Here is a 22940-nt window from a genome sequence, read left to right as displayed (position 1 = left end):
CTAATTAGCTGAAATTGTACCACACTGAAACAACACTACAACTTGTTGTAGAGCGCCTTTTGCTATCGACTCTGTTCTGAGCGCTTAATTCTCGTTGTTCAGCAGCACCTAAAAAGGTATGTCTTCTAAAATGAGAGATACTGAATGAGTAGAGAGTAACTTCAGAGACACTGTTATTTTTTCTGTCGAAAAAATTAGTGATGGTTCCTTTTCAGGAGCAATTCATAATTTGTCGTACCATCTAGGTTGTTGGAAACTTGGAATCGTATGAACCACGAATGGAACTGAAGTGACTATCAACTTCTTGACCTCTTGCAACCGAATAGAAATAGTATGGAACTTCGAAGACGCCCCGAGGTGCATCCTCAGAATTGCTTGGTCCTGGCTTCTGCTTCCTTGATTCGCTGCAAATCCTGTCAAGCAATACACCTCCAGCTCCAGCTAGGTGAGTCTCAGAATTGCTTGGTCCTGGCTTCTGGTTTCCTGGTTCGCTGTAGATCCTCTGAAGCAATTCAACTCTAGCTCCTGCTACGTGAATCTCAGAATTGCTTGGTCCTGGCTTCTGCTTTCCTGGTTCGCTGTAGATCCTCTGAAGCAATATAACTCCAGCCACCTGAATCTCTTAATTCCTGGTCCCCTCCCCAGCCACGCACCAGAGGTATAAATCCCACGCCCCGACTCGTGCTTGACCTAGAATCCTCATTCTCCCACTTCTGGGCGGCGGAGAGAAACCCTACATCTAGGCCAGCAGAGTCGTTTGGGTGGTGGAGAGGCAAGGTGGGGGGAGACGCGAGATCCTTCGCTACGGTGGCCGCCTCCTCTCCTATGGTGACCGAGGGGGGACGCGGCTACTATGGAGATCGGCGGGAGGTGGCCGGTGTGGGAAGAGCAGGAAGGGGGATGGGCCGGGCTCCTGGGCGCGGCAATGGCCGAGGGGGAGAGCGCAACAAGTTCTCATGGCGATGCGACGACGACGGGGGCCACACCAACTCCAACTCCAACTCGTCCAAGACCGCCTCGGCCTCGGACGACACATCCAGGTGGGAGGAGGCTGCGGGGAGACGCCGCGAGGTCCACGATGGCGGGATCTGGGTACAGAAGGCGCAGACGTCGTCGGGCTCGGGCGGCGTCAGGGTGCAGAAGACGTAGGCATTGTCGGGCTCGGGCGGCGCCAGTGCGGATCATCACACCCCTCCACCGCAGCAACGGCCTCATGGAAAGCAAAATCAGGTGCACCCTACCAAGAATCTTGACCTATGTCCAGTATGCAAGTCTCCTGAGCATCCTCCTGCTCACTGTCCGCAAGCTTTCTGTGAACGTTGCTATAAACTAGGTCATCTTGCTTCTGTCTGCGTCGAGTTTCTTCCTTGGGAATGCATTGCTCCTATGTGCGCTTTCCAGTCTAAAGGGCAGGGTTTCTATTACATACATGATTCGTGTACTGCTAGTCAGGTTAAGGAGAGGGCCAATAGCATTGTTGTCACTATTGTAGAAGGGGAAACATCGACCCGTCAAATGGAGCTTGATCTTAGTGACTAATTGGCTACGGGCTGGCGTTGCTCTGCTCACGCTATTGGCCCTGGAGTCTTCGTTGTTAGATTCCCTAATCCCAGGGCTGTAGCTCAAATCTGTTATGTGGGCAGAGTTACTCTCAAAACTAGTGGTGCAGTGATACGCGCCACACAGTGGTCATCTGCTGTGGGGGGCAAGGGGGCTATGGAGGTGGCCTGGGTGAAAGTCAGTAATGTTCCTCTGGATAAGAGAAGTGAAAGAAATCTAGCCTATGTTACATCTCTAGTTGGTGTTCCACTTGAGATTGACGGTGCCACTCTGCATCGCCCAAGTTCTGTCCATGTTAAAATGGGATGCATGAATGTAGATGAAATCCCTGTCATTGCTGAGGCTGTCCTTGGAGGTCATTTCTATGATTTCTTCTATGAAGTTGAGCAGGTTTTGACTAGGGATCCTGATAGAGAGAAAAAATCAGTTGAGATTGCTCAGAAACCTGACCAAAATGTGGGGAGAGATGGTCCTATACAGGCGGCTCCTGGAGCTAAGATGGTCGGTCTCTCTCCCGGACCTGGGCTGGCTCCTTCCACGTCCAAGGGAGAGAAACAAGACATCATTCGGGAGTTGCAGGAAAGCTTTGAATCTGATGACTCCTTACATACCATTTTGTTGATTGATATGATGGCTCAAGAACAGGACATGGGGGGGGGGATGGTGTAAGTAACCTTGATAATGAAAAAGAATCTGTTCCTCGTATGTGCAAGAGTGACCTAAAGTTATACTCTGATATTGTGAGATCATTTTCACAGGGGAATGAGGTGAATGAATGCAAGCAAAGCAAGTTGGGCGGGGGCAGTACACACAGGGTTGAGCTGCCTGACGAAGCAGGGGGAGGATGAGGTGATTCCTACTCCTCCTCTAGTCACCGAAGAAAATCTGCGCTTCAGCTTGTGTAATGTGCAGAACAAAGCAGAAAGGATGGACGACAAGGCTATGGCAGCAATGAAGAAGAGAAGCCTAGAAGGTAATCACGATAGTCCAAACTCTTTTGATGCTCTATCTAATCCTGAATTAATTCTTAGAGCGGTTAAAATGGGAGTAAATATTCCTGATACAGACTTTGCTTGCATTGATGTGCTTAGAGAACTTGAAAAATGTCGTAATAGAGATATTCAGGAGGAAAAGAAAGAGGATGGAAAAAATGTGGAGAATCCTATGATACTAACCAATGCCAAAGGGGACCAAACTCCCCTTAGTTTGAGATGGGGTGACGAAAACGAAATAGATGAGGAGAATTTCATCATGGTTAAATCCAAAAAGAAAAGAGATAGGAAAGTCAATGTGGTGATATCCAAACCTGTGACTAGAAGTCAGAAAAATCATGACTCCTTACTAGAGAAAAAGGGTAATCCTACTTTGCCTCCTGGTAGGATTACCAGAAGAGGGAAAAACAACATTTTAAAATGAATGGTACCTTTTGGAATTGCAGAGGAGCAGGGAAGAAAGGGATGACTACCTGCTTCTCAGACTTAATAAGAGATCATTCCCTAGATTTTATTAGCCTCCAGGAAACTATGAAGAAAAAGTTCTCTCGTAAGTTTTTAAGAAAGATGGACCCCTTGGATAGATATACTTGGAACTGGACTCCTTCTATTGGCAAATCTGGCTGTATCCTTTGTGGCATCAAGAAAGAAACCCTAGAGGTGATATCCTGGATACCTGGTAACTTCCTTCTTCAAGCTAACATATATGATGTTAAACATAAAAGTATATGGACCCTTGTAGTGGTTTATGGAGCGGCCCAAGAAGAAAGAAAAGAGGAATTTCTTAATGAATTAGCTTATACTTGCTCCCAGATACATGTCCCCTATATAGTGGGTGGAGATTTCAATATCCTCCATAGTAGTGAGGAGAAAAATAAGAATATGACCCATTTTCACTACACCGACAGATTTAATTATGTCATACAATCTCTGAACTTAAGAGAAATACATATGGGAGGGGGTAAATACACCTGGTCCAATAAACAGAAACATCCTACTTTGGAGAAATTAGACAGAGTCCTCATGAGCTTCGAGTGGGAAGAGTTATTCCCATTGGTATCTGTCTGCAAGTTGGTAAGAGATACTTCAGACCACAATCCTTTGCTCTTGGCCACTGATGCTGTGAAAACCAATCCTTCCCATGATCGGGAGTTCAGGTTTGAACTGAGCTGGCTTAAAAATGATGATTTTTATATCAAAGCTAAAAAGATCTGGGAACAGCCTGTGAAATCTGAAGATCCTATCGACATCTTAAACATAAAACTAAAACGTATCAAAAAATATTTCAAAGGATGGGGGGCTCACTCCTTTGGGCATGCTAGAAAAAGAAAAAAATACATTAAAGAAGAATTTGAGAGAATAGAGAGGATGGAAGAAAATGGCCCCCTGGGTCCAGAAATTTATGAAGAAAGAACTGCCTTGTGTGCAGAGTTAAACGAGCTACTGATTATGGAAGAGTTGTTTTGGTTACAACACTCTAATGAGCATTGGTTGCTCAAAGGAGACCGAAACACAGCCTTCTATCATAGGGTAGCAAATGGGAGGAAGAGAAAAAAAATACTATCCACTCATTCACAGCGGGGGAGGTGGTGATTGAGGGTACACAGAACCTACTAGCTCATGCAACCTCGTTCTACAAAGAACTCTTTGGCCCTGCTAGGGGCAACATGTTTCACCTATCTGCTGATACGTGGTCGGAGGATGAAAATCTTAGTGAAGAGGATAACATCATGCTTACTAGTGAATTCACAGAGGAGGAGGTGAAGAGAGCCTTGTTCGGGATGGGATGCAACCGAGCACCAGGGCCAGATAACATACCAGCGGAATTCTATATGCATTGTTGGGAGTTTGTGAAAAAAGATATCATGCAATTGTTCGAAGCTTTCCATTCGAACAAATTAGACATAGCCCGTCTGAACTATGGCATCATTACATTAATTCCCAAGAGGAAAGGAGCAAAGAAAATCCAACAATATCGCCCCATTTGTCTCCTGAGATGCCCATATAAGCTTATCACCAAGGTCTTAGATAACCGGGTGGCGATCTTTGCTGATATACTGATCAGCAAGCACCAGAATGTGTTTATCAAACATAGAAATATCATGGACGGGATCCTTACTTTGCATGAAATACTCCACCAAACTCATCATAAGAAAAAAGTGGGGGTTGTTCTGAAATTAGATTTCGAAAAAGCCTATGACAAAATCAATGGGGAATTCCTTCTAGATTGTCACCGCGACCGAGGTTTTGGTGTAACCTGGTGCGGCTGGATCAAAAACATCCTCTACAATGGTACTGTTAGCGTCAAATTGAATAACGAAAAAGGCCCTTATGGATAGCCGGATCCGGTTTATCAACCAATGACAAGTCCATCAAAAGATCTCGAAGCCATCCTGCTTCGACACCAGATGTGTCTAATGCTATTAATTTTGCTTCCATTGTTGATCTTCTTAAGATCGTTTGCTTGCAAGACTTTCAGGAAACAACGCCACCTCCAAGAGTAAACATATACCCAATTGTGGCCTTCATCTCATCAGCATCAGAGATCCATTTCGCATCACTATACCCTTCAAGTACCGACGGGTATCTGGTATAGTGAAGTCCATACTTCATAGTACCTTTCAGATAGCGCATAACTCTTTCAACAACATGCCAATGTACATCACCCGGTTGAGCCCCATGCCTTCGAGAGAGTGATGAAGACGGAGTTTGCTGCCGGGGTGAAAGCTCTGTCTGGTTTGGCCAGGCCGATGAAGGCGGCGCCCATGGATGTCGTCATCTTCCTAAAGTCTCCTTTGTGGTTACTCCTTTTCCTTTGTCATTCCCCGGATCAAAATCTAGATCTTTGGATCGGGTGGTGGCTACGCTTTGGTGCCGTGTCCTTCCTGAGGGCACCGTTTTGGAGCTCTCGGTTCGTCGTCTTTCCAATTCACATCTTCGCAGGTTCTCGGGGAAGAGGTCCGGCGGCTCCTTAGTGTCTACATCATGTTGATCAGGGTGTTGTTGTTGTAGGCCTTCCGCACCTTTGTGTCCGGCCTTGGGTGAGTGTGTCGATCAGTTTGTTGATTATTGCTTTCTATATAAAGTGGGGTGAAAACTTTTGTCGGTAGTCATCAAGAGAGGCAATGTTAGGGGAGCAGTTTCAAACATTTTTCCGAGTTCAGTGGCTAGACCTAATTTCTTCTTTTCAATGTGCTCCCTGGTATCAGGGATACATCAGGAGTAAGCTACAGTGTGCTACAGTGTACAAAGTATAAACTAAAATAGGTACCCCTGTTTTTAGGGGGGCGCTACGCGCTCTGCCGGCTGATCTTTTTAAAAGATCAGCCGGGTCTGCAGCCGCAGATCTAGCGCCATCAAGTGGTTGACGGGCATCCTAACTTTTGCAACATAGACTATGTTGCAGAATTTTTTGCAACAGAGATCATGTTGCGGAAATGTCAGTAGAACTTTTTTGCAACATAATTTATGTTACAGAATATTTTCTGCATCAAAGATCGTGTTGCGGAAACATTTGTAGAGTTCTTTTTGTCAAAAGTCGTATTGCATAATTTTTTGCAACAGAGCATATGTTGCGGAAACGTCTGTTCATTTTTTCGCAACAGAGGTCATGTTGTAGATTATGTTCGCAACAGAAAGCATGTTGCAGAAGACGAATGAAGGAAAAAAGAAACGAATGGCACTCGGTCGTTAGTGATTAAGATAGAAAGGAAAAAGAATCAGCGGTGACAGGAGCCATGTGAAACACGTGGTGTGCATCTCAGGCGGCGGATCATGGCTGCAAATCGGCCGGCTGAAGGGAATCTTTTCCCCTATTTTTAGGGTTTGGCAGTTCCTAAATGTTTTCTTTCAAAGATTTCTGAAACGGATGTTCTAATCAGTTGCTAGACCTAATGTCAGTAAGTCATGTCCAAATTTATTTATTTTTGTTTGTAATGAAGAAATATCTTCTGGTGCTTAATTAACTGAAACTGTACTACACTGAAACAGCAGTACAACTTGTTGTGGCCTCTGTTTTGAGCGCCATTTGCTGTGGGCTCTATTCTGACCGCCTAATTCTCACCATTTGGCTGCACATCAAAGTTGTCTTCTAAAATAAAATACTGAATGAATAGAAGGTATCTTCAGAAATACTAGTACTCCCTCCGTTTCAAATTATAGTGCATCCTTGATTTCCGCACTTCAACTTTAACCATATATTTAACCAACGAGACTGACTGCGGCGGGAGCAAAATTTATACCAATGAATTCGTATTCAAAAGAACTTTTCAATTATATAATTTTTACTCCCGCGGCAGTCGGTCTCGTTGGTAAATTTATGGTCAAAGTTGAACCGCGGGAAGTGCGGGCGCACTATATTTTGGAACGGAGGGAGTATATTTTTCTCTCTTTTTGACAAAATTAATCACGGTCCCTATAATTAGCCAACTGGGAAAAAACAAATAATCTCCTTTTCAGGAGTGATTCGTGATTTAATTAAATCACCATCTTGTAATCTAGACTTGTATGAAGTACGAATGAGACTGAGGTGACTATGGACTTCTTGCCATCCTGTAACCGAAAGAAAATGGTACAGAACTTGGAACACTTCCGGAAGTAAAGCCTCTGAATTTCCAGGTCGTGACTACTGCCCGTCTTGTTCACCGTTTGTCCTCTGACGCAATGCACCTCCAGCCGGCAATCATACTATTTTTTTTACCTCACGTGTAGAAATATAGGCGGGTGTAATCACAAATCCTGATGCTTCCTAGTCCTAGGATGTCAGTGGGTTTTAGTGGCATTTGTATGTGCGATTCAAATTCTAACTACGTACATAACTTGTGTACATTATGTTTGTTGTATTACTGGTATGAACCACGCAAATACCAAGCTCTACTCCTTGCTGGCACAGGTATGCAGATGGCTTGATGGCTTCTTCTCAAACTATATATGAACATGTTCAACCTTGCAACGTCCGATCTCTACTTGCCTACACAAGTTGCAAACTACATATGAGCATGTTCTATCTCTTGTCTCACCCTTAAATAATTAAGAATGTCATACATTAATGTCAGATAATATATGGTGCAACAACCGTGATATTGATGCCTTCGAGCTATTCAGCATTGTCATAGAGAGCACATGTTTACCGCTTCCTGATAGAAGTTCTGATAAGCCACTTCAAGCTCAAGATGTGCAATGGGCATCTTGCGGCTTGAAGCAGCACTGAAGCAAAACACAATCCTCACAATCAGCCAGAACGGATATGTGAGGCAGCTGAGTGGACACAGGTCCTAAAACAGTAGAGCGCAGTTGCTTCATGCTTGCAAGTATGTTCCAGTACCTGACCAAAACTTCCACTGAAGTGAAGTGATAAAGTTCTTCGGAGTTCATAGAGGCAAACCTGAAGGATTTGTGCCCAAAGTCTCTGAGAGAGGTGCCGTTAGGGGAATAATTTGAGACAGTTTAGCAAAGGTTACCTCATCGTGTTTTGTGGTCTATCAGTTTCTAAACCTAATTTATTCTTTTACTCCAACCCTTGTATCACTGATAGATCAAGAATAAGATACGTTGACACTGTGCAAAGTATACACTCAAATAAGCATCCTAATTTTAGGATTTGCTCTTCCCGAAATGTTTACTTTTGAACGTTTATGGTACAGATGCTCCAATTTTACAGATACTTTATCTTGTCAGGAAGTCATGCCCAAAGTTGTTAGTTTGTGTTCTGAATGAAGAAATATCTTCTCATGTTTTTTTGTGTGAATATATCTTCTCATGCTTAATTAGCTGAAATTGTACGTACGTACACTGAAACAACACTACAGCCGCCTATCTTTGGTTGAGCGTTGCTTTTGTTGTCCACTTTGTTCTGAGTACTTAATTCTTGTTAAGATTCATGCACTAGTCAACACAATCAAGAAGTCTATACATGAACAAAGAGGGGTCAGGAGCAATTTTTGGATAAATTGCGAAAGCCATGACTTGAATTCAAGACCTTACCTCTGATACCATGTTAAGCTTCATGCACTAGGCAACGAAACCAAAAGTCTGAACTAATGGAAAAGGCTATGCAATTCACATATACACTTCAACAATTCTCACTATCTGGACGCACCTAAAAATGATTTTATAAGTCTTTTGTAATTGAATAGAGTGTAACTTCAGAAATACCAGTATTTTTTTTATTCAGACAAGATTAATCATTGTCCCTATAATTCAGGCAATTGGGAGAAAACAAATACTCCTTTTTAAGGAGTGATCCTTGATTTCCAAACATGGCAGGCCAACTAGAATGCTGCACTCTATGAATCATGAATGAGAGTGAAGTGGGTATCGACTTCTTTGCCCTCTTGTAACCGGATAAAAATAGTATGGAACATGGAAGACAGCCCGCGGTAAATCCTCTAGATTGTCTGGTCGTGGGTGCTTCTTACATTGTTCATTGTGAATCCTCTGAAGCAATACACCTCCAGCCTGCAACCACACTGACGTTGTTATCTCGTGTTAGAAATCTAGGCAGACGTAATCACAAATCCCGATGCTTCCTAGTCCTAGGATATCAGTGAGATTTAGTGGCATTGCAAGTGCCATTCCAATTCTAACCAAGCTCAGAACTTATGTGCATTACGTTTATGGTATTACTGTTCTGAACCAAGCAAAGACCGTGCCCTACTCCTTCACCGCACAGCTACGTAGATAGCTGGATGACTTCTTCACAAACTATATATAAGCATATCCCACCTAGCAACAACTGAGTTCCACTCCTTACCCGCACAGATTGCAAACTATATATGAGCATGTTCCATCTCTATTGTGACGCTTAAATGATTAGGAACATCATTACTTAAATGTCCGATAATGTATGGTGCCAGTGCAACTACCATGGTATTGAAGCTTTGGAGCTATTCACCATTGTCATAAAGAGCACAAGTGTATAACTTCCTGATAGAAGTCGTGATAGCCTACAGTGTAGTTCCTAAGATGACCACATTATGAGATAGCCTACAGTCAAGTCGCATTGTTCAATTAGTCATGTGAATGTCATGGACGTACATATCGGAGTTGCAATACACTTTCCTCTTCACTTAATAATAGTATGGCTATAAGGATAATTCCAGTAAATCTCACCAAAATAAAATAGTTATTAAAAGAGTATTTTTATTTTTTATTTATTCAACTGCAAGAGATTTATATTTACTCATCAAAAGTACAAATGGATAATATGGCCCCGATCTTACTGGAACCTAGAAGCACGTGGGGTGAGAAGTCCTTGCCACCGGGCTATCGACCATGGTCCCAGAATGTGAGGCTGAATGCTATTCATTTAGAAGGGGTGCTATATTAGTCAGGGCATTGTCTCGCAGACACACTACTTTGGTGTCATACGGAAGAGTCTAATGCCGGTATCGTGAGTACGCAGATGAAAATGATAAAGACATTAATTTTGTGCTAAATTATGGAATTACCCATTCTAACTGCCAGACTAGACTGTCGTGGTTGTCGGCAGCCGCAGAATGTGTTTGTTGTGGCTTGAAGAAGAACGAAGGCAAAGCTCATCATACAGCTCCATCGGCGAAAGGGATGTGATGGTGAATGCCATTAAGCCGGACTAGTTGTTAGCTGATTGGACACATGTCTTAGAACAACAGAGGGCTATGGTTTGATCCTTTCAACTAACCTGGTCCAAAACATCCATTGCAACGGACTTCTTTTGAACTTATAGAGGCAAAACCCAAAGGATTCGTGTGTGAAGTCTTTCAGGAAGGTGCCGATAGTACGAGAGGTATTTCAGAGAGTTTAGCAAAGATACCGTGTTCTATGATGCATCAGTTGCTGGGTCTAATTTCTAGTTTACTACCTTCACTTGTACTCGTATATGTGATTTGTCGAGAGTAAATCATGGTACACAAAGTTCACACTCATTAGTTACCCTATTTACAGTTTGCCACTTACAAAATGCATTTTTTTGTTTTGAATTGTCAAAACAGATGCTTCAATGTCATATCATCTACTCTCTCCATCCCGAATCACTTGTCATACAAATGGATAAAAATGAATATATATAGAACTAAGATACGTCTAGATATATTCATTTCTGCACAAGTAATTCCGGATGAACGGAGTATGATATTCTTTCTTGTGAGAAAGTCATGCAGAAAGTCGTGTTCAGAGTTAAGTTAATCGTATCTTCTGTTCCCATGATTAATTAGCTGAAATTGCAATGCACCGAAACAACACTACAACTTAATTTGTTAGTGCTTGATGTCCACCGTGTTTGGCTGCACATCCAAGGTAAGAGAGGCACGTGCTGTCCTGTAGTGCTACTCGTTAGCTTCAGATTCTAGTTTTATTAAACAAAATATCCAAGTTTGCGCCTTTCGCCATGGCGAGCGACCACAGACTTGGGAAGTTTATCAATAACCCAACCACTACACCTCAAGCTGGGGATCACACTGATGTCCCTTCATCCGCTCGAGCACTTCTCGTGTATACTTCTTTATTTGTGTGTGCCCTTCTGCAAGCGCTTCGCACAGCGTCAGTGCTTCGTGATCCTCTTAATCCTTCATTAGAGCGTTAGGATCGACTTCTCCATTGAAGTTCTGTATATTATGTGTGTGGCATGCTGATGTGAACCTACCACGACTGATATATACTCCTAGCTTGGCTAAGGTACAGAAGCTGACTTCCTTCTTTGAGAAAGGTGAGCCTGACCTCTCTTCTATTGAATAAATAAGATCACTATTACATTAATGTTTGACACCACATGGTGCAACAACCATGACATGGATGCTTCATGCAGTTTGGCATTGTGACAGTGGACACCTGTTCCAACGATCTTGATGGCTGGAGCATTAATGTCATGGAGATTTGAACACCCCACGTAGATACCATATGTATTTGGTAGAAGCATGCACGTGTATGCAGGAGCCATGTTTGGGGAATGGGCAGATATTTTTACTGACATATATTTCAGAATATATTTCAGCCGACAAGTTGTTTATACTACATACGTATATAGCAGAAAGCAAGTTCTGTTCCATTGGGGGAGAGGACATATATTTCAACCGATAGGTTACAAAACATTAAATTAATTAATTAATTACAGAAAACCACCACAAGGCGTCGTTTGCAGCAAAACACCAAGTCTCGTTTTGGTTGCACAAACCACCGTGGTACCCTTGAAGTTTGTAGATGAAAATGACAACAGATATTAATTCTGTGCTAAATTATGCAATCATCCAGTCTGTCAACCGGATATTGATTCTGCAACCTCTGTTATCAGAAGTCAGAACTCGAGCAGGATGTTGCTCCAGGCTCAGATGTCGTGGAGGACGCCTCTGGTAAGAAAGTGGGTACGGTAAGCACCGCCCTTGGCAGCCGTGGGATGGGCCTGTTGCGGCTCGAAGCAGCATTGAAGGAAAACGCAATCCTCGCCATCAGCGCCAACAGAGATGTGAGGGTCAAGGCGATCAAGCCAGACTGGTGGCCGGCTGAGTGGACACAGGTCCTAGAACTGCAGAGTGTTGTTGCTTGATCCTCAAAAGTAAATTCCAGGACCTGACCAAAACATCCATTAATGGGCAGTAATGTTCTTTGGAGTTTATAGATGCAAACCTGAATGATTTGGGTCGCCAAGTCTTTGGGAGAGGCGCCATTAGGGAAGCAGTTTGAGACAGTTTAGCAAAGGTCGCCTGACGGTTGTCCTGTGGCCTATCTGTTGCTAGACCTGTTTTCTTCTAAACTCTACTCTTGTATCATGATAGATCTAGAATAAGCTACTCTGTACAAATTATAAACTAAAATAAGTACCCCTGTTTAGGGTTTGCCACTTTCTAGAAATGCTTCCATTCGAACGTTTTCTTAAATGTAAGATCTAATTTTGCTGATATTTTATCTTGTCAGTAGGTCATATCAAGAGTTGTTTGTTTGTGGTCGGAATGATGAAATATCTAATTTTGCTGATATTTGATCTTCTCACGGCTAATTAGCTGAAATTGTACCACACTGAAACAACACTACAACTTGTTGTAGAGCGCCTTTTGCTATCGACTCTGTTCTGAGCGCTTAATTCTTGTTGTTCAGCAGCACCTAAAAAGGTATGTCTTCTAAAATGAGAGATACTGAATGAGTAGAGAGTAACTTCAGAGACACTGTTATTTTTTCTGTCGAAAAAATTAGTGATGGTTCCTTTTCAGGAGCAATTCATAATTTGTCGTACCATCTAGGTTGTTGGAAACTTGGAATCGTATGAACCACGAATGGAACTGAAGTGACTATCAACTTCTTGACCTCTTGCAACCGAATAGAAATAGTATGGAACTTCGAAGACGCCCCGAGGTGCATCCTCAGAATTGCTTGGTCCTGGCTTCTGCTTCCTTGATTCGCTGCAAATCCTGTCAAGCAATACACCTCCAGCTCCAGCTAGGTGAGTCTCAGAATTGCTTGGTCCTGGCTTCTGGTTTCCTGGTTCGCTGTAGATCCTCTGAAGCAATTCAACTCTAGCTCCTGCTACGTGAATCTCAGAATTGCTTGGTCCTGGCTTCTGCTTTCCTGGTTCGCTGTAGATCCTCTGAAGCAATATAACTCCAGCCACCTGAATCTCTTAATTCCTGGTCCCCTCCCCAGCCACGCACCAGAGGTATAAATCCCACGCCCCGACTCGTGCTTGACCTAGAATCCTCATTCTCCCACTTCTGGGCGGCGGAGAGAAACCCTACATCTAGGCCAGCAGAGTCGTTTGGGTGGTGGAGAGGCAAGGTGGGGGGAGACGCGAGATCCTTCGCTACGGTGGCCGCCTCCTCTCCTATGGTGACCGAGGGGGGACGCGGCTACTATGGAGATCGGCGGGAGGTGGCCGGTGTGGGAAGAGCAGGAAGGGGGATGGGCCGGGCTCCTGGGCGCGGCAATGGCCGAGGGGGAGAGCGCAACAAGTTCTCATGGCAATGCGACGACGACGGGGGCCACACCAACTCCAACTCCAACTCGTCCAAGACCGCCTCGGCCTCGGACGACACATCCAGGTGGGAGGAGGCTGCGGGGAGACGCCGCGAGGTCCACGATGGCGGGATCTGGGTACAGAAGGCGCAGACGTCGTCGGGCTCGGGCGGCGTCAGGGTGCAGAAGACGTAGGCATTGTCGGGCTCGGGCGGCGCCAGTGCGGATCATCACACCCCTCCACCGCAGCAACGGCCTCATGGAAAGCAAAATCAGGTGCACCCTACCAAGAATCTTGACCTATGTCCAGTATGCAAGTCTCCTGAGCATCCTCCTGCTCACTGTCCGCAAGCTTTCTGTGAACGTTGCTATAAACTAGGTCATCTTGCTTTTGTCTGCGTCGAGTTTCTTCCTTGGGAATGCATTGCTCCTATGTGCGCTTTCCAGTCTAAAGGGCAGGGTTTCTATTACATACATGATTCGTGTACTGCTAGTCAGGTTAAGGAGAGGGCCAATAGCATTGTTGTCACTATTGTAGAAGGGGAAACATCGACCCGTCAAATGGAGCTTGATCTTAGTGACTAATTGGCTACGGGCTGGCGTTGCTCTGCTCACGCTATTGGCCCTGGAGTCTTCGTTGTTAGATTCCCTAATCCCAGGGCTGTAGCTCAAATCTGTTATGTGGGCAGAGTTACTCTCAAAACTAGTGGTGCAGTGATACGCGCCACACAGTGGTCATCTGCTGTGGGGGGCAAGGGGGCTATGGAGGTGGCCTGGGTGAAAGTCAGTAATGTTCCTCTGGATAAGAGAAGTGAAAGAAATCTAGCCTATGTTACATCTCTAGTTGGTGTTCCACTTGAGATTGACGGTGCCACTCTGCATCGCCCAAGTTCTGTCCATGTTAAAATGGGATGCATGAATGTAGATGAAATCCCTGTCATTGCTGAGGCTGTCCTTGGAGGTCATTTCTATGATTTCTTCTATGAAGTTGAGCAGGTTTTGACTAGGGATCCTGATAGAGAGAAAAAATCAGTTGAGATTGCTCAGAAACCTGACCAAAATGTGGGGAGAGATGGTCCTATACAGGCGGCTCCTGGAGCTAAGATGGTCGGTCTCTCTCCCGGACCTGGGCTGGCTCCTTCCACGTCCAAGGGAGAGAAACAAGACATCATTCGGGAGTTGCAGGAAAGCTTTGAATCTGATGACTCCTTACATACCATTTTGTTGATTGATATGATGGCTCAAGAACAGGACATGGGGGGGGGATGGTGTAAGTAACCTTGATAATGAAAAAGAATCTGTTCCTCGTATGTGCAAGAGTGACCTAAAGTTATACTCTGATATTGTGAGATCATTTTCACAGGGGAATGAGGTGAATGAATGCAAGCAAAGCAAGTTGGGCGGGGGCAGTACACACAGAGTTGAGCTGCCTGACGAAGCAGGGGGAGGATGAGGTGATTCCTACTCCTCCTCTAGTCACCGAAGAAAATCTGCGCTTCAGCTTGTGTAATGTGCAGAACAAAGCAGAAAGGATGGACGACAAGGCTATGGCAGCAATGAAGAAGAGAAGCCTAGAAGGTAATCACGATAGTCCAAACTCTTTTGATGCTCTATCTAATCCTGAATTAATTCTTAGAGCGGTTAAAATGGGAGTAAATATTCCTGATACAGACTTTGCTTGCATTGATGTGCTTAGAGAACTTGAAAAATGTCGTAATAGAGATATTCAGGAGGAAAAGAAAGAGGATGGAAAAAATGTGGAGAATCCTATGATACTAACCAATGCCAAAGGGGACCAAACTCCCCTTAGTTTGAGATGGGGTGACGAAAACGAAATAGATGAGGAGAATTTCATCATGGTTAAATCCAAAAAGAAAAGAGATAGGAAAGTCAATGTGGTGATATCCAAACCTGTGACCAGAAGTCAGAAAAATCATGACTCCTTACTAGAGAAAAAGGGTAATCCTACTTTGCCTCCTGGTAGGATTACCAGAAGAGGGAAAAACAACATTTTAAAATGAATGGTATCTTTTGGAATTGCAGAGGAGCAGGGAAGAAAGGGATGACTACCTGCTTCTCAGACTTAATAAGAGATCATTCCCTAGATTTTATTGGCCTCCAGGAAACTATGAAGAAAAAGTTCTTTCGTAAGTTTTTAAGAAAGATGGACCCCTTGGATAGATATACTTGGAACTGGACTCCTTCTATTGGCAAATCTGGCTGTATCCTTTGTGGCATCAAGAAAGAAACCGTAGAGGTGATATCCTGGATACCTGGTAACTTCCTTCTTCAAGCTAACATATATGATGTTAAACATAAAAGTATATGGACCCTTGTAGTGGTTTATGGAGCGGCCCAAGAAGAAAGAAAAGAGGAATTTCTTAATGAATTAGCTTATACTTGCTCCCAGATACATGTCCCCTATATAGTGGGTGGAGATTTCAATATCCTCCATAGTAGTGAGGAGAAAAATAAGAATATGACCCATTTTCACTACACCGACAGATTTAATTATGTCATACAATCTCTGAACTTAAGAGAAATACATATGGGAGGGGGTAAATACACCTGGTCCAATAAACAGAAACATCCTACTTTGGAGAAATTAGACAGAGTCCTCATGAGCTTCGAGTGGGAAGAGTTATTCCCATTGGTATCTGTCTGCAAGTTGGTAAGAGATACTTCAGACCACAATCCTTTGCTCTTGGCCACTGATGCTGTGAAAACCAATCCTTCCCATGATCGGGAGTTCAGGTTTGAACTGAGCTGGCTTAAAAATGATGATTTTTATATCAAAGCTAAAAAGATCTGGGAACAGCCTGTGAAATCTGAAGATCCTATCGACATCTTAAACATAAAACTAAAACGTATCAAAAAATATTTCAAAGGATGGGGGGCTCACTCCTTTGGGCATGCTAGAAAAAGAAAAAAATACATTAAAGAAGAATTTGAGAGAATAGAGAGGATGGAAGAAAATGGCCCCCTGGGTCCAGAAATTTATGAAGAAAGAACTGCCTTGTGTGCAGAGTTAAACGAGCTACTGATTATGGAAGAGTTGTTTTGGTTACAACACTCTAATGAGCATTGGTTGCTCAAAGGAGACCGAAACACAGCCTTCTATCATAGGGTAGCAAATGGGAGGAAGAGAAAAAAAATACTATCCACTCATTCACAGCGGGGGAGGTGGTGATTGAGGGTACACAGAACCTACTAGCTCATGCAACCTCGTTCTACAAAGAACTCTTTGGCCCTGCTAGGGGCAACATGTTTCACCTATCTGCTGATACGTGGTCGGAGGATGAAAATCTTAGTGAAGAGGATAACATCATGCTTACTAGTGAATTCACAGAGGAGGAGGTGAAGAGAGCCTTGTTCGGGATGGGATGCAACCGAGCACCAGGGCCAGATAACATACCAGCGGAATTCTATATGCATTGTTGGGAGTTTGTGAAAAAAGATATCATGCAATTGTTCGAAGCTTTCCATTCGAACAAATTAGACATAGCCCGTCTGAACTATGGCATCATTACATTAATTCCCAAGAGGAAAGGAGCAAAGAAAATCCAACAATATCGCCCCATTTGTCTCCTGAGATGCCCATATAAGCTTATCACCAAGGTCTTAGATAACCGGGTGGCGATCTTTGCTGATATACTGATCAGCAAGCACCAGAATGTGTTTATCAAACATAGAAATATCATGGACGGGATCCTTACTTTGCATGAAATACTCCACCAAACTCATCATAAGAAAAAAGTGGGGGTTGTTCTGAAATTAGATTTCGAAAAAGCCTATGACAAAATCAATGGGGAATTCCTTCTAGATTGTCACCGCGACCGAGGTTTTGGTGTAACCTGGTGCGGCTGGATCAAAAACATCCTCTACAATGGTACTGTTAGCGTCAAATTGAATAACGAAAAAGGCCCTTATTTTCAGAGCCACAAGGGGGTGCGCCAGGGCGATCCCCACTCCCCTTTTCTTTTCAACCTAGCTGTTGAAGCACTGTCTAAGATGATCCGTAACGCTCAAAAAGAGAAACTTATCACGGGGTTGGCACTAGATCTTGTTGAAGATGGGGTGGCCATTCTCCAATACGCCGATGACATAGTCATCTGCCTCGAGCATGATAAAAAGGCAGCTGTGAACCTAAAACTGTTACTACATATTTTCGAACTTATGTCTGGACTAAAGATAAATTTCCTGAAAAGTGAAATCTTATGTGTGGGAGGGGATGATGATACGGTGGCCTTTTATGCAGACTTGTTTAACTGTCAAATTGGCCATTTCCCAATGAAATATTTGGGAGTGCCGGTCAGCTATTCTACTCTTCGCAACCTGCACTGGAATTTTGCTGATGAAAGATTTCTTCAATGCTGTGAATCTTGGATAGGCCATGCGGCCTCCTCGGGGGGAAGATTAATCCTCCTCAACTCCTCACTTACTAGTATCATTTACTTTTATATGTCCATGTTTCTACTTCCTAAGATGGTCATTGAGAAGCAGGATAAACATCGTAAACGTTTTTTCTGGCAAGAACATGAGGGGCACAAGAGATACCACTTGGTTAAGTGGTCCAGAATTTGTAGATCTAAAAGTAAAGGAGGACTGGGAGTGAAAGACCTCCGTAAACAGAACATTAGCTTGCTCACCAAGTGGTGGTGGAAGCTAGAAACACAACAAGGGCTATGGCAAGAGGTGATCCAGGAAAAATACATGGAAAAAGATATGGTGACCTTGATAAAAAGCAAATTTAGTGACTCGCCCATGTGGAAATATATCATGAAGGTAAAGGAGTACTACCTAGCAGGTAGGAAAGTGGTAATGAATTCGGGCAACCTTGCCAGGGTATGGAAAGATCCCTTGAATCAAGAACTTCCTATGGATCAGAAATATCCTGTGCTATATAGCATTTGCAATAAACAAGAGATCACGGTGGAGAAGTTTAGAAGTGGTGTGGGGGATGATTTCTTCCGAAGGCAACTACATTCGCCACTGTTAGATCAATGGAATGAGCTTAAAGCTACAGTTGACTCCTGGGTGCTGTCCGAGGAACCCGATCAGGTTATTTGGACTCTAGGCAAGAAGAAAAAATTTACGACCAAGTCAGTCTATGATCACCTGGAGAGAAACTTGCCAGGGTGTAACTACAGGTGGATTTGGCAAACAAAAATCCCCCTAAAGATCCAAATATTCCTGTGGCAAGTGTTCCAGGACGCTATTCTAACTAGAGATGTCATGAGCAAAAGACGTTGGGCAGGTAACCCCAGATGCTCTTTCTGCAAGGGCAGAGAGACGTCGACACATCTATTTTTCACTTGTCCTGTGGCCAGGGTAATTTGGAGGACGGTGGGGTGTGTTCTTGGCACGGACAAGTGCCCGAACAATATTTGGCAATAATTCTCTTGGTGTTATGTCTTCCACCCAGATGGGGAATTTTTTACACGTTTGGGCTTGCGGCTATCTGCTGGGCAATTTGGAATTGTCGCAATCAGGCTACCTTCGAGGAAAAATGTTACAGACTCCTTTCGCAACAGTTTACTCTGCATGTGGCTTCATGTCTTATTGGGCAGGTATGATGACTGGAGGAGATCGGGAGGCGATGGAGCGAGGGGCCAAGATGCTAAGGGCCAACGCTTCGAACATGATGAGGATCTGCGCGGCTTCAGGCGAGAAGGCGCAGACTGATAGGAAGGGTGTGGCCAGCAAGTGGGTCGCGATGGTGGAGCTGTTCGTTTTGGGATCCTTCGTCATGCTATATATATAACTACCTGTTTCTGCTCCTGCGCGAGCTTGTGGTGTAGCTCCTGCGTGAGCCTTTTGGTAGCCTTAAACTTGTTGATCTCTCCTGGTTTAGGTCTAGATTGCGCTTTGGGTGTCATTGGGTTTTCGCCCCACGGTAAGCTGCTCGATAACGGGTGCGTACAGTGGGTTTCCCAAGGATGCTCTGAACTCGCTTTCCCCTTTCCAGTTTCCTTGGTAGCTTTAGTTTCGAAACTCTGTATTTCCGTTATGTCAAAGTAATGGAAAGGGGTTATGCTCGGTTTAAAAAAAAGAATCTCTTAATTTCTTGGTCCAATCTTTTGATTTCCTAGTTCGCTATAAATCCTCTGAACCAATACACCTCCTATGGGCAGTCAGATTGATGTTGTTACCTCATGCGCAGAAATCTCGGCTGGCGTGATCACAAATCCTGATGCCTCCTAGTCCTAGGATCTCAGTGGATTTTAGTGGCATTGCTAGTGCGATTCCCATTCTAAGTAAGTGCAGAACCTGTGTACATAACGATTGTGGTATTATTACTGGTATGAACCAAGCAAAGATCAAGCTCTACTCCTTGCCCGCACATGTATGCAAATGGCTTTATGGCTTTTTGCAAACTATATATGAGCATGTTCCACCTAGCAGCGCCGAGCTCTACTCCTTGCCCACGCAGGTTGCAAGCTATATATGAGCATGTTCTACCTCTCTTCTCAGCATTGCATAATTACGAACACCATTACATTGAGGTGCAGATAATGTATGGTGCAACAACCATGATATTGATGCTTTCGCGATATTCAACACCAATATAAAAAGACCCAAAAGGGCAGATCCAATTAGTCTCGGCCATCAAATCATGTCAATCCGATGGCCTAGATTGCTCCAATGGTTGGCGCACAACATGTTTGGCATGCAATTAATATCATACCAAATATCAAGGTTTATTCTAATCACATAATTAATACGTAATTCATATCCTGCCTAATAGTACAAACAAGTAATTAACTTGTAATTTATCTCCTACCTAATATAAGCACGCAATTGATTTTCTCTCTCAAATATTAATATGCATTGCACGTACGCATCTACTAGTTGTCATAAAGAGCACATGTTTACAACTTTCTGATAGAAGTTCTGATAAGTCATTTCAAGCTCATAGTATAGTTCTTTAGATGATGACATTATGAGTGTTAGAAAACTAAACCGCGTCGTGTGTGGTCATGGCGTGCGAGTCTGCAGCGTGTCCATCATGTAGGTCCAGGTCGTGTCGGAGGCCGTTGTTGATCCGTTGTAGGCTTGCCGCACCGTGCCCGTCGCGAGCTAGTGCATGCGAGGGCTAGTTAGTTAGTGATGTTAGTGGCCTAATGCGGTGTGGCCGATTAGTTAGTGCGTGCGTGCGTGGCGGCCTTGACGGGGTAGCTAGCTAGGTGTGCGTACAAGCTGTGCCGAGTATTGTGGCTGGCTAGTGCGTGTGTGTGCGTCTTATTTAAGTCTTGTACGCGTGCATGTTTGTTGAGGTGAGTCCGGCAATAACAGAAAAGAGGCGTTTGAGCGCCGGGGTGTAAGTCGCCACAAAAATACTGTTCTGCACTTCTTCTTCTACCTCCATTCGAGAGAGAGAGTCTAGGGCTATACTCCAACAATGAGATAGCCTTTGCGCTCACCATATCTAGCCATGTCACCAAATTAACCATGTGAAGTTTATGGACTAAGAGGACATATGTGCCTCAAAATAGAGTTTATGCTTCACTTAATAACTGTGTTAATTCCTAAAGTTTCCCATCCCAAGGAACTAAAGGATTTTCGCCCAATAAGTTTGTGCAATGTGGTTTATAAGATTGTGTCGAAGTGCATGGTGAATAGGTTGCGTCCGATGCTTAATGAACTTATCTCAGAGAACCAGAGCGCCTTCATTCCAGGGAGACTCATCTCTGACAATTCTATCATTGCTTTCGAGTGTATTCATCATATTCAATCAGTGAAGGAGAATTCTCCGGCTTTGTGTGCTTATAAACTGGATCTCTCGAAGGCCTACGATTGTGTGGATTGGGACTTTCTTGAGAAGGCCCTTGTCAAATGGGGCTTCTTGGAAATCTGGATTTCGCGAGTGATGGCGTGTGTTACTTCTGTCAGATACTCAGTAAAGTTCAATGGCAAGTTACTGGATTTATATTCCCCCTCGAGGGGGCTGCGACAAGGTGACCCTCTGTCCCCCTTTCTGTTCTTATTTGTGGCTGATGCCCTTTCTGCCTTGATCAGTAAATCTATGAGGGAAGGGGGTCTGCAAGGGGGTGAAAATCTGTCGTGGAGCTCCTGAGATTTCTCATCTTCTTTTCGCAGATGATTCACTGTTATTTTTCCAAGCAACCGAGCAGCAAGCGGCACTGGTTAAAGATTTGTTGAACACCTTCGCGACGGCCACGGGCCAGTTGATAAACCTTTCGAAGTGTTTCATTCTTTTTTCAGACAATTGCTTGCCAACAGTTGTGGAAAATATTAAGAGTGTGTTGGAGATTACTCAGGAAGTTTTTGAGCCTAGATACCTAGGTCTTCCAGTGCCGGAAGGACGGATGCACAAAGGCAAGTTTGAAACAGTCCAAGAACGCCTAAGGAAGAGACTAGTTGATTGGAGTGAGAAATATATGTCATCAGGTAACAAAGAAATCTTAATTAAATCCGTGGCTCAAGCTATCCCTGCTTATGTTATGAGTGTGTTCAAGCTTCCAGCCTCGGTTTGCGATGAGCTGACTCGTATGATGCGCCAGTATTGGTGGGGAGTGGAGAACGGGAAGAAGAAAATGGCATGGAGGAGTTGGGACAAAATGATGCTCCCCAAAGCTATGGGGGGCATGGGCTTCAGGGATATGAGAGCATTCAACCAAGCGCTGCTGGCTAAGCAAGCCTGGAGGCTCCTCGACTCCCCTGACAGCCTATGTGCGAGACTCATGAAGGCAAAGTATTACCCTCAAGGCCAGTTGCTAGATACAGTTTTTCCAATCTCTGGTTCAGCAGTGTGGAAGGGTATTTTGCATGGTTTGGAACTGCTCAAAAAATGTGTTATATGGCGGGTGGGAAACGGGGAGCATATCCGGACGTGGTGAGATCCTTGGATCCCATGGCCTTCTTCTTTCCGGCCGATCACCCCCAAAGGCTCCTGCCGTCTCAATCGTGTTTCAGCGTTTCTAGATGCTAATGGGGCTTGGAGGGCAGAGCGCCTCCGTGAATACTTTTGGGAGATGGATGTTCAGCATATTCTCAAAATTCGAACTTCTCCAAGGCAGCGTTCTGACTTCATTTCATGGTATCCAGAGAAGAGTGGTGTTTTCTCAGTTAGAAGTGCTTATAAATTAGCTACATGTGATCACAACATGACATTTTCGGAAGGGGCAACAAGTGCGTCGGCGAGTGGAACCCGTTCCCTATGGAACTGCGTATGGCAATCATCGGTCCCGCAGAAGATGAAGATCACTGCGTGGCAAGTTATAACAGGGGCTTTACCTATGAAGAAGTGCAAGGTGTTACGTCACATACCCACAACATCCACTTGTTGGCTGTGTGGACTTGAGGAGGAAAGCACCTTCCATGCCTTGGTTGCATGCGTTCACGCGAGAGGAATCTGGTTACAGATGCGGGATAGATGGCCTCTCCCACCGGACGAGTTTCTTGTTGATAACGGCAGGGAATGGCTTATGCACCTCCTGTGTAGAGTTT

General features: G+C 44.1%; 2 pseudogenes; both read left to right on the top strand.

Moving 5' to 3' along the window:
* Positions 1-825: 825 nt before the first annotated feature.
* Positions 826-12069, top strand: LOC147957638 (uncharacterized; annotated as a pseudogene).
* Positions 12070-13340: 1271 nt separating this feature from the next.
* LOC147957637 (uncharacterized) lies at positions 13341-14747 on the top strand (annotated as a pseudogene).
* The last annotated feature ends 8193 nt before the right edge of the window (positions 14748-22940 follow it).

The sequence above is a fragment of the Triticum urartu genome, chromosome 7A, assembly GCF_056163025.1.
Source record: "Triticum urartu cultivar PI428250 chromosome 7A, HENAU_Tu73, whole genome shotgun sequence".
NCBI lineage: Eukaryota > Viridiplantae > Streptophyta > Magnoliopsida > Poales > Poaceae > Triticum > Triticum urartu.
This window is presented reverse-complemented; position numbering and strand designations above follow the sequence as displayed.